This window comes from Macaca thibetana, chromosome 5 (assembly GCF_024542745.1).
Source record: "Macaca thibetana thibetana isolate TM-01 chromosome 5, ASM2454274v1, whole genome shotgun sequence".
NCBI classification, from domain to species: Eukaryota; Metazoa; Chordata; class Mammalia; order Primates; family Cercopithecidae; genus Macaca; species Macaca thibetana.
In genome coordinates, this window is record NC_065582.1 from 53,716,840 (window position 1) to 53,732,473 (window position 15,634).

Sequence of the window (15,634 nt, forward strand, 5' to 3'; positions counted from 1 at the left end):
GCTAGTGTTGCTATATTAATATCAGATAAAATAAACTTCAAGACAAGCCATTGTACAAGAAGTAAAGAGGGTCATTTAATATAAATCTTAAAAAACTGTATCTTGAAGACTAATTTTTAATTGAGCCTAATCAATAATTTCCACTCATATCTCACATATTGAGAGTTTTATTATTATTCCATACCAGAAATTGTTTACTGACCTAGGATTTGTATATATTCAATATTTTAATGTATCTGATGGTTAGACTGTCATTACATAAAATATACTTTTGATCTTGTGCTGTATAGTCTTTAACTCCCATTTATTTATAGGTCAATGTTATAAGAGATAAGAGGCATTATTAATGCTGCACGACAGAGGCTAAAGAATTCTTGTTCTGTTCTGTACAGGCTCTTGTGCAACAATGAGAAATCAGAGAAAGAACAAGAGGTCATCTGCAGCCAAACCTGGTCAGAAGGATTATAGAACCTTTTATCTTTCTTTTGTTCCCTCAATCCTATTGTCATCATTCAATTAGAACTATTCTTTTGAATAGCTTTAATAGAAAATAAATGGACTTAACTTTTTTTCGGATTTATTGTGCCCTGCATTTCAAAATAAATATTAGTCACTGAGCTAAGATATATCAGACAACATCAGGGATACTAAGTTATTAATCAAATGAATTTTAAAGTGAAAATGCTGATATCATAGGCTGGATGTAGGCTCTTACCTAGTGAGGATCTGTTAGACAAATAGTGCCTTGTTACTGCTAAAGCTAAACAAATATAAAAAGAAAGCAGAGATGGGTTCCCTTGCTCAGCTTAAGCCATGACAGACACAATCTATTCCTGTTACTACTAATCCTATAATACTTACTTAAGAATTCTTACCTTTAAAAAATTGCTTTTCACAGAATATGTAACTATAAAAATGATGGCATGCTATTAGCATTGTCTATGCAGTCACCTTCTTCATACTTGGTAATATAAACCTATTAGTTAGGATGATCCTGCCACACAAGGAAAAGAACATATTCCCCAAAATGAAAAGGAAACCAGAGTAACAGGTAATGAGTGTTGGCTGTTTAAATATAAGCTCAAATATTTGCCAGAACATGGGGAAATCATGTCAACAAGATTTACAATTACTGTCACATTTTCAAATCAAAAGATTGATAAAAATTAGGGATTGAATTTTCCTGTTTTACCTGAAGAAATGCAGTTGTATATTTTTTAAATGTTAGCAAATATCTAACTAATACAAAATTAGTTTCTTTTCATTGATATTTTGAACATAATAATTTTAAATTTATAATTTAGATACCTAGTCTGATTTTTAAAATAATATTTGAAACCATTTAAAATGCTTAGCTACAAGTAGATAATAGTTGTTTTAAATCAGTTTTGAAAATCAAATTCCAAATTCAGTGTGAGTTTACAATTCTTTTATTCAAAGAATTTAAACATTGTCTTGACATTATGTCACATGTTTAATTCAAACTAGGATTCCTTTCCATTGAAAAATGATTTTAATTGATGGCTTAAGTTAAAGAATGACTCGTTTACTGAATTATTTGAATTTTGCATACAGATTGAAATAGTTCACATTAAGTAAGCAATATGCCGTTTAACAGAGTTTTCTTTCTTGACTGGGGTTTACTATTATCAAAAATATTACATATGTTGTGAACATCTTCTGTATGAAGCATATGACACAGGACTTACTCTCTGGTGAAACCATGGTAGGAACAACTGCCACAGAGGCACTCATGGGTATGCCAGCAGAGAAAACAGGTGACCCAAACCAAATATCTCCAAGAACTGGAACATGAAGAAGTCTCCACTTATAATGGCTTTGAGGTGTTGTCTGAGTCTGAGTCGTAACATTGCCCATGCTCCTGCTTTTATCCATTAAAGGAAATTAGAGTGATTTTTTTTTGGAATAACTGTGCATAATACCTTTTAGAATGTGCTATGGAGCATAAAAATACAAAGTCCATGTCTGAAAAGAAGGACACCGACAAGAGATCAAGTCATATCTCATGATTACTAGCTTTGTGATATTTGCATAAGACATCATTTCTTTCAACTTCACTTTCTTCAATACCTTATACAGGTTTTGAGAGGATTAATGGAATAATAAACATAAAGTGATTAGCAGAAGACCCTTAGAAAAAGACAGCAGTTAGTTGTTATTATCATATTTCACTATGCAAAGTAGTAGTGATATTAGATGTTGCTGATGAAAATAGGAATAAAATGCATATATAAAATACATATATGAACAAGCTAAATGTTAGACCATTCATTCTCAATCATTTCAAACCAACTTCTCATATATTGTAGTGAATTTGTTATCATGCAATGATAAACAGAGGAACTGTAACCCAACTTCATAGGCAGCTACAAAAAAATAATATAATGCCCTAACTGTATTAGGAAACATAAAAGCAAATTTAAGTTAAAAAATAATATGTCCTTTAATAATCACACCTTTGGGAGAAGACACAATCCTTTGCATCATATTAGACAGACAATTGCCACTGATAGTGGTAGGTGAATATCAAGAGTGGCATTGCCTTTGCTGATACAAGTTTGGGGAAATACTGAACAGTTTTTTATTACATGCCCCCAAATAAAAAAATATTTTCTGTATCTATACAGTTTTAATATTGTTAGAAAAGTATATGCATGCAAAATGTGGTTCCAGAAACATTTTATTTATATACAAAATATTAGTTCTAGGTTTTATCATATATAAATACATATCAGATCATTCAAAATATGTACATGACAAAGGTCTATTTTTGCACAGTGCAGAATATCTAACAGTCCTCATCCATATACATTCAATGCCATCCACATGTGACAACAAAATGCTCATACAAATTTCCAGATGCCTCACTGAATGGCATTTTCCTTACTATGATACTCCCTTTTGCATAACACTTCCTATGACAACTGAGCAAAGAAGGCATCTTTTTTGTTGTTCCAGCTTTGTCAAAGAAGGATATTAAAATTACGTGGCATTTAAAAAATTATCATACCTTGGGATTCAGATTTTGCAATGCCTTTCTTCTTTTTTCCCTTCCATTCTTCTCTCACTTCATATTTTCTTCTTTCTTTCAAACAATATTTATCAAACAGTTATCATATTAAGAAGAATTCTATTTAGGCACTGATGATAGAATAGTGAACAAGAAAACAGATCTTCCCATAGTCATAAAGTTATGAGATGGAGAGGCTAGAAATGAATAGAAGTAATTACAATAAAGTGTGTGTGTGTGGGGGGGTGTTAAATTGAAGATGAGATAATAAATCTGTACATCTAGATAGAAATATGAGATCTTTTGGTTAAGTGTGGATTAGAAAAAAAGGAAGGGACAAAAGGCAGAAGGAAGTGAGAGAGGCTCACAAGGTTGATGACTATTTTACAGAGGAAAGTTACTAATGACATCTCTCAGGAAGGACCACTTGAAAAATACTGATGTGACACTGTGATAAGATCTGAGGGAAACATTTGTCTGGTGAAAAAAATGTAAGAGTAAAGTTCCTAGGTAAGGCAGAACTGGCTTAACATGCTTAAGGAGTGAAAAGTAGCAAGCCTATCTAACATGAAGTGTGTGATAATGGGAAGATAAATGAGAGATTAATTTGGAAAGGTCATGAGAAGACAGTTTGTACAGGGCATTGTAGGAGCTTAAACCTCTTTGTAAAGGAGATGAGAAGCTGTAAGAGGGTTTGATATTTAAAAGCATAACTCCAGACAAGGAATTGAGTAGAACTCTGTGAAATGGGAGATTGTATTGTTGAGGCTGTATGAAAGTAGAACAGACAGTATTTGATGATGTATTGGTGAGGTAGACAGAGTAAAATCAAACATCATGTTTGAGAATGAACATCTAGGTGAATAATGGTACACTTTAGTGCAATACAAAAGACATGGGGAGTAGGTTGTGACAGGGACATGGTAGAGTTGAAACAAGATATTTGGAGACATTATGCTTGAATTTCCTATTCAATATCCAAGTGAAAAATCAAGCAGGAAGTAAAACCAAGTAAAATATATAAATTTCGAGCTTAGGCATGAGTCATTACTAGAGAAATACATCTATTTCTCATCAATAGTTTATGTGGATCTTTCGGAAATAAAAATGGAATCTAATAAAGGGATTTAACTACAAAAAATTACAAATATTTTCAAAAATATTAAACCATAAAATGGTTAAAATAGTTTAGTTGGGCAATATAAAATAAATATTTTATGATTGTTAACTAACAGTTATCACTAAAGAGTATTAAAATATTTTCTGTCACTGAAATATAATAATTTCCACAACATTGTCAGAAAAAAATGCAAAAAGGAGGTTAATTGGTTTTCTCTAAGGTTAAGAGTAATAAACAAAGCTTTTACGTTATTTTGTGATTTCTCACAAAGGAGACATGCATGGTTTTTTAATTACAAAATATATTATTTGTGAAATAGGGTATCATAAAGATTAATCTGTTGGCAATGTGTAGAATAAATTAATATCAACTAGGGGCACATTGAGACATATAAGGTAGACCATCATTTGGAAAGCTACCGCATCACTGAATCTTTCAATAAGGTGATAAAACCTCCCTGGTAAGCAGAAAGTTTATGTGTGTGTGTGTCAGGCAAATGTAAAGAAATGATATCCTGGATAAGATCACCATGAAGTTTTGGATTCTTAATATTTAATAAATATAACACTGACCCTTGATCATCTGTGTTTTGTCTTACTTATTAGCAAAACTAAAACTCAAATTAAACACGTCACTTATTCCACACATGCAAATTTATGAACAAAAGTGACTAGAAAAAAAAACACATAATTATATCTATTGGTTACAATTTAATTCAGGAAAACAATGTCCAAAATGATTCAGAGATTCTTTTCAGAGAAGTAAATACTGAGATAATTTGTTACCACCAGAGCGTCTGAAGAAAGCACTAAATATGGAAAGGAAAGATGATTACCAGTCACTACAAAAATACACTAAAATACACAAACCAGTAACATTATAAAGCAATGACATAAATAAGTCTGCAATATAACTAGTTAACATGATGAGAAGATTAAATCTACACATATCAATACTAACCTTAAATGTAAATGAGTTAAATGCCCCAGTAAAAATTCACAGAGTGGCAATCTGGATAAAGAACCAAAACCCATTGGTATGCTGTCTTCAAGAGCTCCATCTCACCTTTGCAATGACATACATAGGTTCAAAATAAAGTGATGGAGGAAAATCTAGCATGCAAATGAAAAGCAGAAAAAAGCAAAGGTTGCAACCCTAGTTTCTGACATAACAGACTTTAAACTAACGAAGATCAAATAAGACAAAAAAGGGCTTTAAAGAGGTTCAATTCAACAAGAAGAGCTGACTATCCTAAATATATATGCACTCAACACAGGAGCAACCAGATTAATAAAACAAGTTTTTAGAGACCTTCAAAGAGACAGACTGCCACACAATAATAGTGGGAGATTTTAACCCACAGACAATATTAGATCGTTCACCAACACAGAAAATTAACAAAGATATTCAGGACCTGTATTCAGTACTGGATCAAATGAACCTTATAGCTATCTGCAGAACTCTTCACCCCAAAGCAATAGAATGCACATTCTTTTCATTGTCATATGGCACTTACTCTAAAATCAATCAAATAATCAGAAGTAAAACACTCCTCAGCAAATGCAAAATAACTGAAATAACAGTCTCCCAAACCTCGGCATAATCAAATTAAAACTCAAGACTAAGAAATTAACTCAAAACCATGCAATTACATGGAAATTGAATAACCTGCTTCTGAATGACTTTTAGGAAAATAATAAAATTGAGGCAGAAATCAAGAAGTTTTTTGAAAGTAATGAAGACAAAGATATAACATACCAGAATCCCTGAGACAGTTAATCCAGTATTAAGATGAAAATTTGTAGCACTAAACACCCACATCAAAAAGTTAGAAAGATCTCAATTTAACAACCTAACATCACAACAAAAAGAACTAGAAAACCAAGAGCAAACACATCCCAAAGCTAGCAGAAGACAATAAATAACCAAAATCAGAGCTAAACTCAAGGAGATGGATATATGAAAAAACATTCAAAAGGTCAACAAATTCAGGAGGCGTTTTGTTTTGAAAAAAAAAATAAAATAAAATAGATAGACCACTATCTAGACTAATAAAGAAGAAAAGAGACAAGGTTCATATAAGCACAATCAGAAACCATAAGGGGGATATTACCACAATCCCACAGAAATACAAACAACTATCAGAGGATATTATAAACAACTCTATGCACATAAACTAGAAAATCTAGAAGAAATAGATACATTCCTGGACACATACACCCTCCCAAGACTGAACCAGGAAGAAATTCAATACCTGAACAGACTAATAAAGAGTTATGAAGTTGAGGCAGTAATAAATAGCCTACCAATTAGAAAATGACAGGACCAGACAGATTCATGGCTGACTTTTACCAGATGCACAAAGAAGAGCTGGTATAATTCTTCCAGAAACGAATCCAAAAATGTGAAAAGGAGAGATTCATCCCTAACTAATTATATGAAGCCAACATCATCCTGATACTAAAAACTGGCAGAGATACAACAAACAAAACTTTAGGCCAATATCCTTGATGAACATTGATGCAAAAATCCTCAACAAACTACTGGCAAACTGAATCCAGCAGCACATCAAAAAGCTTATCCACCACGATCAAGTAGGCTTCATCTCCAGGAAGCAAAGTTGGTTCAATATTTGCAAATCAATAATTGTGATTCATCACATAAATGGAACTAAAAACAAAAGTCACATGATGATCTGAATAGATGCACTAAAGGCTTTTGATAAAATTCAAATCCCTTCATGCTAAAAACTCTCAGTAAACCAGGTATTGAAGGAACATAACTCAAAATATTGAGACATATTTGATAAACCCACAGCCAATATGATACTGAATGAGCAAAAGCTGGAAGCATTCTCCTTGAAAACTGGCACTACACAAGAATGCCCTGTCTCAACAATCCTATTCAACATAATATTGGAAGTTGTGGCCACAGCAATGAGGTAAAAGAAAAACAGGCATTTGAATAGGAAGAAAAGAAGCCAAACTATCCCTGTTTGCAGATGACATAAACCTATATCAAGAAAAGCCCATCATCTCAGCCAAAAAGCTTCTTAATCTGATAAGCAACTTCAGCAATGTCTTAGGATAAAAAATCAATGTGCAAAAGTTGCTAGCATTCCTATACACCAACAATAGTCAAGCCAAGAGTCATATCACAAATAAACTCTCATTCAAATTTCCATAGAAAGAAACAAAATACCTAGGAATACATTTAACCAGGAAGGTGAAAGATCTCTACAAGGAGAGCTACAAACAACTCCTCAAAGGAATCAGAAATGACACAAACAAATGGAAAAACATTGCATACTTATGAAAAATAAAGAATCAATATCAACAAAATGACTGTAAAGCCCAAAGCAATTCATAGATTCAATACTACTCCCATTAAACTATCATTGACATTCTTCACATAAGTAGAAAAACTATTTTAAAATTCATGTGGAATCAAGAAAGTGTCCAAATAGCCAAAGAAATCCTAAGCAAAAATAATACAGCTGGAGGCATCACATTCCCTGACTTCAAACTATACTACAAGGCTACAGTAACCAAAACAGCATGGTACAAGTACAAGAACAGACACATAGACCAAGGGAACAGAATAGAGAACTCAGAAATAAGACCACACACCTACAACCATCTGATCTTTGACAAACCTGACAAAAACAAGCCATTGGAAAACAATTCCCTATTTAATAAATGGTGCTGGGATAACTGTTTTACCATATGCAGAAGATGGAAACTGAACGACTTCCTTACACCCTATACAAAATTTAACTCAATATGGATTAAAGACTTAAATGGAAAACCCAAAACTATAAAAACCCTGGAAGACAACCTAGGCAATTCCATTCAGAGCATAGCCATGAGCAAAGATTTTATGACAAGGATGCCAAAAGCAATTTCAGCAAAAGCAAAAATGGACAATTGAGATTCTAATTTAACTAAAAAAGATTCTGCACAGCAAAAGAAACTACTAAAATAGTAAACAGATAATCTACTGATGAGATAATTTTTCACAAAATAGGCATAACAAATGTCTAATATCCAGCATCTATGAGGAACTTAGACAAACAAGAAAAAAACAAACAACCCCATTAAAATGTGGGTAAAAGAAGGAAACAGGTACTTCTCAAAAGAAGACCATGGAAAACTATGCATCCATCAAGAAAAATGAATTTTTGTTTTGTTTTTGTTTTTTGGCAGGGACACAGGGACATGGATGGATCTGGAGGTCATTATCCTTGGCAAAATAACACAGGAACAGAAAACCAAATAAGTAAATGGTGAGAACAAATGGACTCATAGAGGGGTACCATACACACTGGGGCCTTTTGATGGGTGGAGGGTGGGAAGAGAAAGAGCTTCAGGAAAAACAACGAATGAGTACTAGGCCTAATACCTGGGTGATGAACTGATCTGTACAACAAAATCCCATGACACACGTTTACCTATGTAAGAAACCTGTGCTTGTACCTTTGAACTTAAAAGTTTTTTTAAAAAGTATCTACATATTCTCACAAGCACATTTTCCTTACTTGCCAGTATTTGCAAATACTGACTGTGTTTTTGATGTTACTATAGATGTAATGCTATCACGATTCTGCCTAAATTCAATAATTTCTTTTATTTCAGCTTACCTTCTCTTCTTTCATCTTTTGACTATTTATGTACATGGCCTGAGAATGTACACTTTGGCTCTTCCCCACATAAAAAAAAATGATTTTTCATCATCATAAAAACATAATGTTATTTTCCTGTCTTACAATTTTTTAAACACTTTTTTTTTCTTGAATCACTATATACCAAAGCTGTTTCCATTTTTTTGCAAATCTCTTAAGAAATAGTTTAGGCTAACCATCTTCAAATTCTCACTTTCCATTCTCTCTTAAATCCAATTCAATCAAGATTTCCCTCCTAGAGTTCCCATAAAGACTACAATAATTTCTAGGCTGTCAAATCAAGTGTCAAATTGCTCCCTTCTCGATATAATTTATTTATTAGTAGCCTTTGACAAAGCTTAACGTGCTCAATCTTGATCCACTACTTCTTTTGGGTACTAAACACCACTCTCTCCTCAATTTTTTTCTACCTTACTTTTAGTCCTTCTCAGTCACCTTAACTGGTTCCTCTTCTTTTCCTATTCTTTTTAATTTCTTTTCTCATGTCCTACATTAAATACTTTAAAACTGTATTTGGAGCATTGCTAGTTCTCAACACTTCCACAGATATGAATATGACTATGAATCTGTTCTATTGCAGCTATTTTCCACACACCACAAAGAATGCCTAATGTATACAGGTTTTCTTGCTTTTTTCCTTTGACCCTCATCCCTCCCTTCTCCCTTTGTTTTTTCACCACAGAACACCCAGAGAGTTTGATTTAAAATGTAAGTCAGTCCTTGTGCAATGACTTCTTGTTGTATTTAACATATAAGCAGAGATCTTTAGTGGGGCCCAAAAAACCCACAGGAACTGATTCTTCATATTACTTCTCTGACCTTCTCTGCAACTTTCTCCCTCTCTCTCTCTCTCTCTCTCTCTCTCTCTCTCTCTCTCTCTCTCTCCCCTCCTCTCTCTTTCTGACCTTCCAGGCACTATGACTTCCTTGCTCTTGGGCTAATATTTCAGGAATGCTTCAAGCTTCGCACATTGGCTATTTTTACTCATTTTGTTTGGAATGTTACACACCAGAAAACAAATACCTACCCTCCTTACCTGCTCCAGACCTTTACTGAAATTTTGTTTTCTCCAGGATGCCCTGATTTACCCTTTTTAAATAACAGCTGCACTTTTCCTGGGAATTCATGAACTCCCTCATTGTACTCTGCTTTCAAAGGAAGAAAAACCTCAATTTTTTATGATATTCTAATATTATATTGTCAATCCTCATTATTTGTAGAGTCCATATTTGCTAGTTCTCCTAGCTGGGATTACAGGCGCATGCCACCATGCCCGGCTAATTTTTGTATTTGTAGTAGAGACGGAGTTTCATCATATTGGTCAGGCTGGTCTCAAACTCCTGACCACGTGATCCGCCCACCTCAGCCTCCCAAAGTGCTAGCATGACAGGTGTGAGCCACCAGGCCTGGCCTATATATGCTTATTCAAAGAAAATAATAGATTCGTTACACCTCAACCTCACAAAGCAGCAGTAAAGAATGCTTAATTTCATGAAAAACATCTGCATTATTTTGTTATGCTTTTATAAATTCAAAACATTTCAAAAGAAAGAGTAACAATAAAATGAAATTATTGTCTCATCACTTGTCTTTCCAAACAAACTTCAACATATCTAATCAAAATGTTTCTCTTTTCTTAACATTAACAAATAGTGTTCTAAAGTAATCCAATAACTGTTTGAAAACATTGGACATGCTACAAAGAAAATATCTCTATATCTTTTTAGAGTATTGGAAAATTAATCAAAAAATTCTAAGCTGTTTCAATGACAAGTGCATTAATCTCTAAGTAATTGTATTGATATTTCAAATAGTATATTTTACAAATATTTTTCATGACATTATAAAATTAATCTTTAAAAGTGTCTTCTTTGTTGCTGTTAAGCAAAGAAGAAATCAACTGTTTTAATGGATTACTTGGACTGACAAACAGCATGCAGGGAAATACCACAGGAACTCTGCCACGGGGACCTCAAACATATGTTGTCAAAGACCACATCCCCGGTCAAAACATATAATGCAAAACAAAATGTGTAATTGATTGTTAGCTAGCCACTATTTTCCTCTAAAATCGAAAAAGTGTTTAAATATTCCAGCTTATAAACCAGAGTATAGTAACAGAATAAATAAGAGCTTAACAGATTCGGTCTATGGTACAGTGTCAATTAATCAATTATGAACTTTCACATCACTCTTGTAATACAGTGTGTCCTAAAATTATATGCTACTGTTTCTCATTCTTTTCTGCTTATTTCTACTAAGAGCTTTGCTATTATTTGCCTTACAGAATTATTGAGCAAATATTTTATGTTAATTTGTGTTGATGCCCTAAGAAATTAAGTCAGAATGTTTTGATTAATTTTTCAGAGTTCTTCTATTCTATATTAACAGGAAATTGTATATTTACAGTTTTAAATGAAGGTTAAATGTGATTGTATTTCAGAGTGCATTTAAAATGCAATAATTTTTCCAAGTTTCTTTAATAATGAGACTGTGGAATTTCATTAACTATTCACATATAAAAATACAATATGTTTGGAGAGAGATGAGGTAGAAATTGTGTTGCATATTAACCATTGGATTGAATTAGAATCTTAGATTAATTCACCTTCACTTGATCCAAAGCAGAGATTTTATTTTTATTTGGTAAATGTACCTGTTCTTTACATTTATGTTCTAAACAAGACTCATAACTGACCAAATGGGTGGTAGTTATTTCATGACTACGTAGGTTTATGATAGAGTTAGCTATGTGTCTTCGTTAAACACAGTAGGTTTGTTGACAATATTACTACATACATGAATTATAAAGTACAGATTTAATGTATCTTATTTCAATGGCTTGTGTGGGATTTTAAAATGTGCTTCCTTAGAGACAAATTTATCGTAATAATAGTAGAAGAGCTAAAATTTAATTTATATAAATGAAAAACTTGGGCAAAAACCCATGTAGAGTTTAACTTCTACTCTATCTGGTTCAAGAAAAACATTGTATATTGCTTTTCAGAATTATCGTAGCTCTTGCTTATTTAAAAGATATTATTAGTCCTTAGGGCCTGGGACAAAGATGGCATAAGGTAAATCACTTTATGATGATTCAGACCAAAACAATTTTGCTACCCATAGCCATAAATATGAAAAATAATGGTATAATTTAAGATAAATATTCTGTTCACTGAATGATTTACTCTAATGTGAATCTATCATTTGTCACAAAATTTCATTTAAAAATAGCGAAATGTGTGCTTTCTATTTGCAGTACCTTTTTTTAACTTCTCTTCTTCATAACTCATTATTGAAAGAATAAACATTTAAACAAATAGTAAATAATGACAGGAGAGCCAATGAATGTCTTCCATGATTTTTTGTTTAAGCAATTATAATGCAGGAAAACAGCTAACATGACAGGTAAGTATATAAAAGGATAAACAGATAGATAAACAAATTGAGAGAAGGATAAATGGTAAATGAATGGGTATAAATATACATTTAGAAAGCTATACCTCCCAAATACTTAACTATGTTAATTTATAGACATAAGTTTCATTAAAATTTTATGTTTCTGCATGTGTAGTTTTCTTTCTTTCTTTCTTTCTTTTTTTTGTCCCTTATGGTCTTTTATTTTTTATTTTTTATTTATTTTTTATTTTTTATTTTATTATTATTATTTTTTAATATTATACTTTAAGTTCTAGGGTACATGTGCATAACGTGCAGGTTTGTTACATATGTATACATGTGCCATGTTGGCGTGCTGCACCTATCAACTTGTCAGCACCCATCAACTCGTCATTTACATCAGGTATAACTCCCAATGCAATCCCTCCCCCCTCCCCCCTCCCCATGATAGGCCCCAGTGTGTGATGTCCCCCTTCCCGAGTCCAAGTGATCTCATTGTTCAGTTCCCACCTATGAGTGAGAACATGCGGTGTTTTTACGATAGTGTACTGAGAATGATGGTTTCCAGCTTCATCCATGTCCCTACAAAGGACACAAACTCATCCTTTTTTATGGCTGCATAGTATGCCATGGTGTATATGTGCAACATTTTCTTTTTTTTTTTTTTTTTTTTTTGAGACAGAGTCTCGCTTAGTCGCCCAGGCTGGAGTGCAGTGGCGCGATCTCGGCTCACTGCAAGCTCCGCCTCCCGGGTTCACGCCATTCTCCTGCCTCAGCCTCCCAAGTAGCTGAGACTACAGGCGCCCGCCGCCTCGCCCGGCTAATTTTTTGCATTTTTAGTAGAGACGGGGTTTCACAGTGTTAGCCAGGATGGTCTCGATCTCCTGACCTTGTGATCCGCCTGCCTCGGCCTCCCAAAGTGCTGGGATTACAGGCGTGAGTCACCGCGCCCGGCCACAACATTTTCTTAATCCAGTCTGTCTCTGATGGACATTTGGGTTGATTCCAAGTCTTTGCTATTGTGAATAGTGCCGCAATAAACACAAGTGTGCATGTGTCTTTATAGCAGCATGATTTACAATCCTTTGGGTATATACCCAGTAATGGGATGGCTGGGTCATATGGTACATCTAGTTCTAGATCCTTGAGGAATCGCCATACTGTTTTCCATAATGGTTGAACTAGTTTACAATCCCACCAACAGTGTAAAAGTGTTCCTATTTCTCCACATCCTCTCCAGCATCTGTTGTTTCCTGACTTTTTAATGATCGCCTTTCTAACTGGTGTGAGATGGTATCTCATTGTGGTTTTGATTTGCATTTGTCTGATGGCCAGTGATGATAAGCATTTTTTCATGTGTCTGTTGGCTGTACGAATGTCTTCTTTTGAGAAATGTCTGTTCATATCCTTTGCCCACTTTTTGATGGGGTTGTTTGTTTTATTCTTATAAATTTGTTTGAGTTCTTTGTAGATTCTGAATATTAGCCCTTTGACAGATGAGTAGATTGCAAAAATTTTCTCCCATTCTGTAGGTTGCCTGTTCACTCTGATGGTAGTTTCTTTTGCTGTGCAGAAGTTCTTTAGTTTAATTAGATCCCATTTGTCAATTTTGGCTTTTGTTGCCGTTGCTTTTGGTGTTTTAGACATGAAGTCCTTGCCCATGCCTATGTCCTGAATGGTATTACCTAGGTTTTCTTCTAGGGTTTTTATGGTATTAGGTCTAATATTTAAGTCTCTAATCCATCTTGAATTAATTTTCGTATAAGGAGTAAGGAAAGAATCCAGTTTCAACTTTCTGCTTATGGCTAGCCAATTTTCCCAGCACCATTTATTAAATAGGGAATCCTTTCCCCATTGCTTGTTTTTCTCAGGTTTGTCAAAGATCAGATGGCTGTAGATGTGTGGTATTATTTCTGAGGACTCTGTTCTGTTCCATTGGTCTATATCTCTGTTTTGGTACCAGTACCATGCTGTTTTGGTTACTGTAGCCTTGTAGTATAGTTTGAAGTCAGGTAGCATGATGCCTCCAGCTTTGTCCTTTTGACTTAGGATTGTCTTGGCAATGCGGGCTCTTTTTTGGTTCCATGTGAACTTTAAAGCAGTTTTTTCCAATTCCGTGAAGAAACTCATTGGTAGCTTGATGGGGATGGCATTGAATCTATAAATAACCTTGGGCAGTATGGCCATTTTCATGATATAATTCTTCCTATCCATGAGCATGGTATGTTCTTCCATTTGTTTGTGTCCTCTTTTATTTCACTGAGCAGTGGTTTGTAGTTCTCCTTGAAGAGGTCCTTTACATCCCTTGTAAGTTGGATTCCTAGGTATTTCATTCTCTTTGAAGTAATTGTGAAAGGAAGTTCATTCATGATTTGGTTCTTTGTTTGTCTGTTACTGGTGTATAAGAATGCTTGTGATTTTTGCACATTGAGTTTGTATCCTGATACTTTGCTGAAGGTTCTTATCAGCTTAAGGAGATTTTGGGCTGAGACAATGGGGTTTTCTAAATATACAATCTTGTCATCTGCAAACAGGGACAATTTGACTTCTTTTCCTAACTAAATACCCTTTATTTCTTTCTCTTGCCTGATTGCCCTAGCCAGAACTTCCAATACTATGTTGAATAGGAGTGGTGAGAGAGGGTATCCCTGTCTTGTGCCAGTTCTCAAAGGCAATGCTTCCAGTTTGATATCAGTATGATATTGGCTGTGGGTTTGTCATAAATAGTTCTTATTATTTTGAGATACATTCCATCAATACCGAATTTATTGAGCATTTTTAGCATGAAGGGCTGTTGAATTTTGTCAAAGGCCTTTTCTGCATCTGTTGAGATAATCATGTGGTTTTTGTCTTTGGTTCTGTTTATATGCTGGATTATGTTTATTGATTTGTGTATGTTGAACCAGCCTTGCATCCCAGGGATGAAGCCCACTTGATCATGGTGGATAGGCTTTTTGATGTGCTGCTGGATCCGGTTTGCCAGTATTTTATTGAGGATTTTTGCATCAATGTTCATCAGGGATATTGGTCTAAAATTCTCTTTTTTGTTGTGTTTCTGCCAGGCTTTGGTATCAGGATGATGTTGGCCTCATAAAATGAGTTAGGGAGGATTCCCTCTTCTTCTATTGATTGAAATAGTTTCAGAAGGAATGATATCAGCTCCTCCTTGTACGTCTGGTAGAATTCAGCTGTGATTCCATCTGGTCCTGGACTTTTTTTGGTTGGTAGGCTATTAATTATTGCCTCAATTTCAGAGCCTGCTATTGGTCTATTCAGGAATTCAGCTTCTTCCTGGTTTAGTCTTGGGAGAGTCTAAGCGCCCAGGAAATTATCCATTTCTTCTAGATTTTCTAGTTTATTTGCGTAGAGGTGTTTACAGTATTCTCTGATGGTAGTTTATATT

General features: G+C 34.2%; 1 long non-coding RNA gene across 1 annotated transcript in view; it reads left to right on the forward strand.

Moving 5' to 3' along the window:
• The first annotated feature begins 393 nt into the window (after positions 1-393).
• Positions 394-15,634, forward strand: part of LOC126954358 (uncharacterized) — a 52,972-nt gene continuing 37,731 nt past the window's right edge. Inside the window, exon 1 of the long non-coding RNA XR_007725603.1 lies at positions 394-452. This is a non-coding gene — a long non-coding RNA (uncharacterized LOC126954358). The remainder of the gene's footprint in view (positions 453-15,634) is intronic.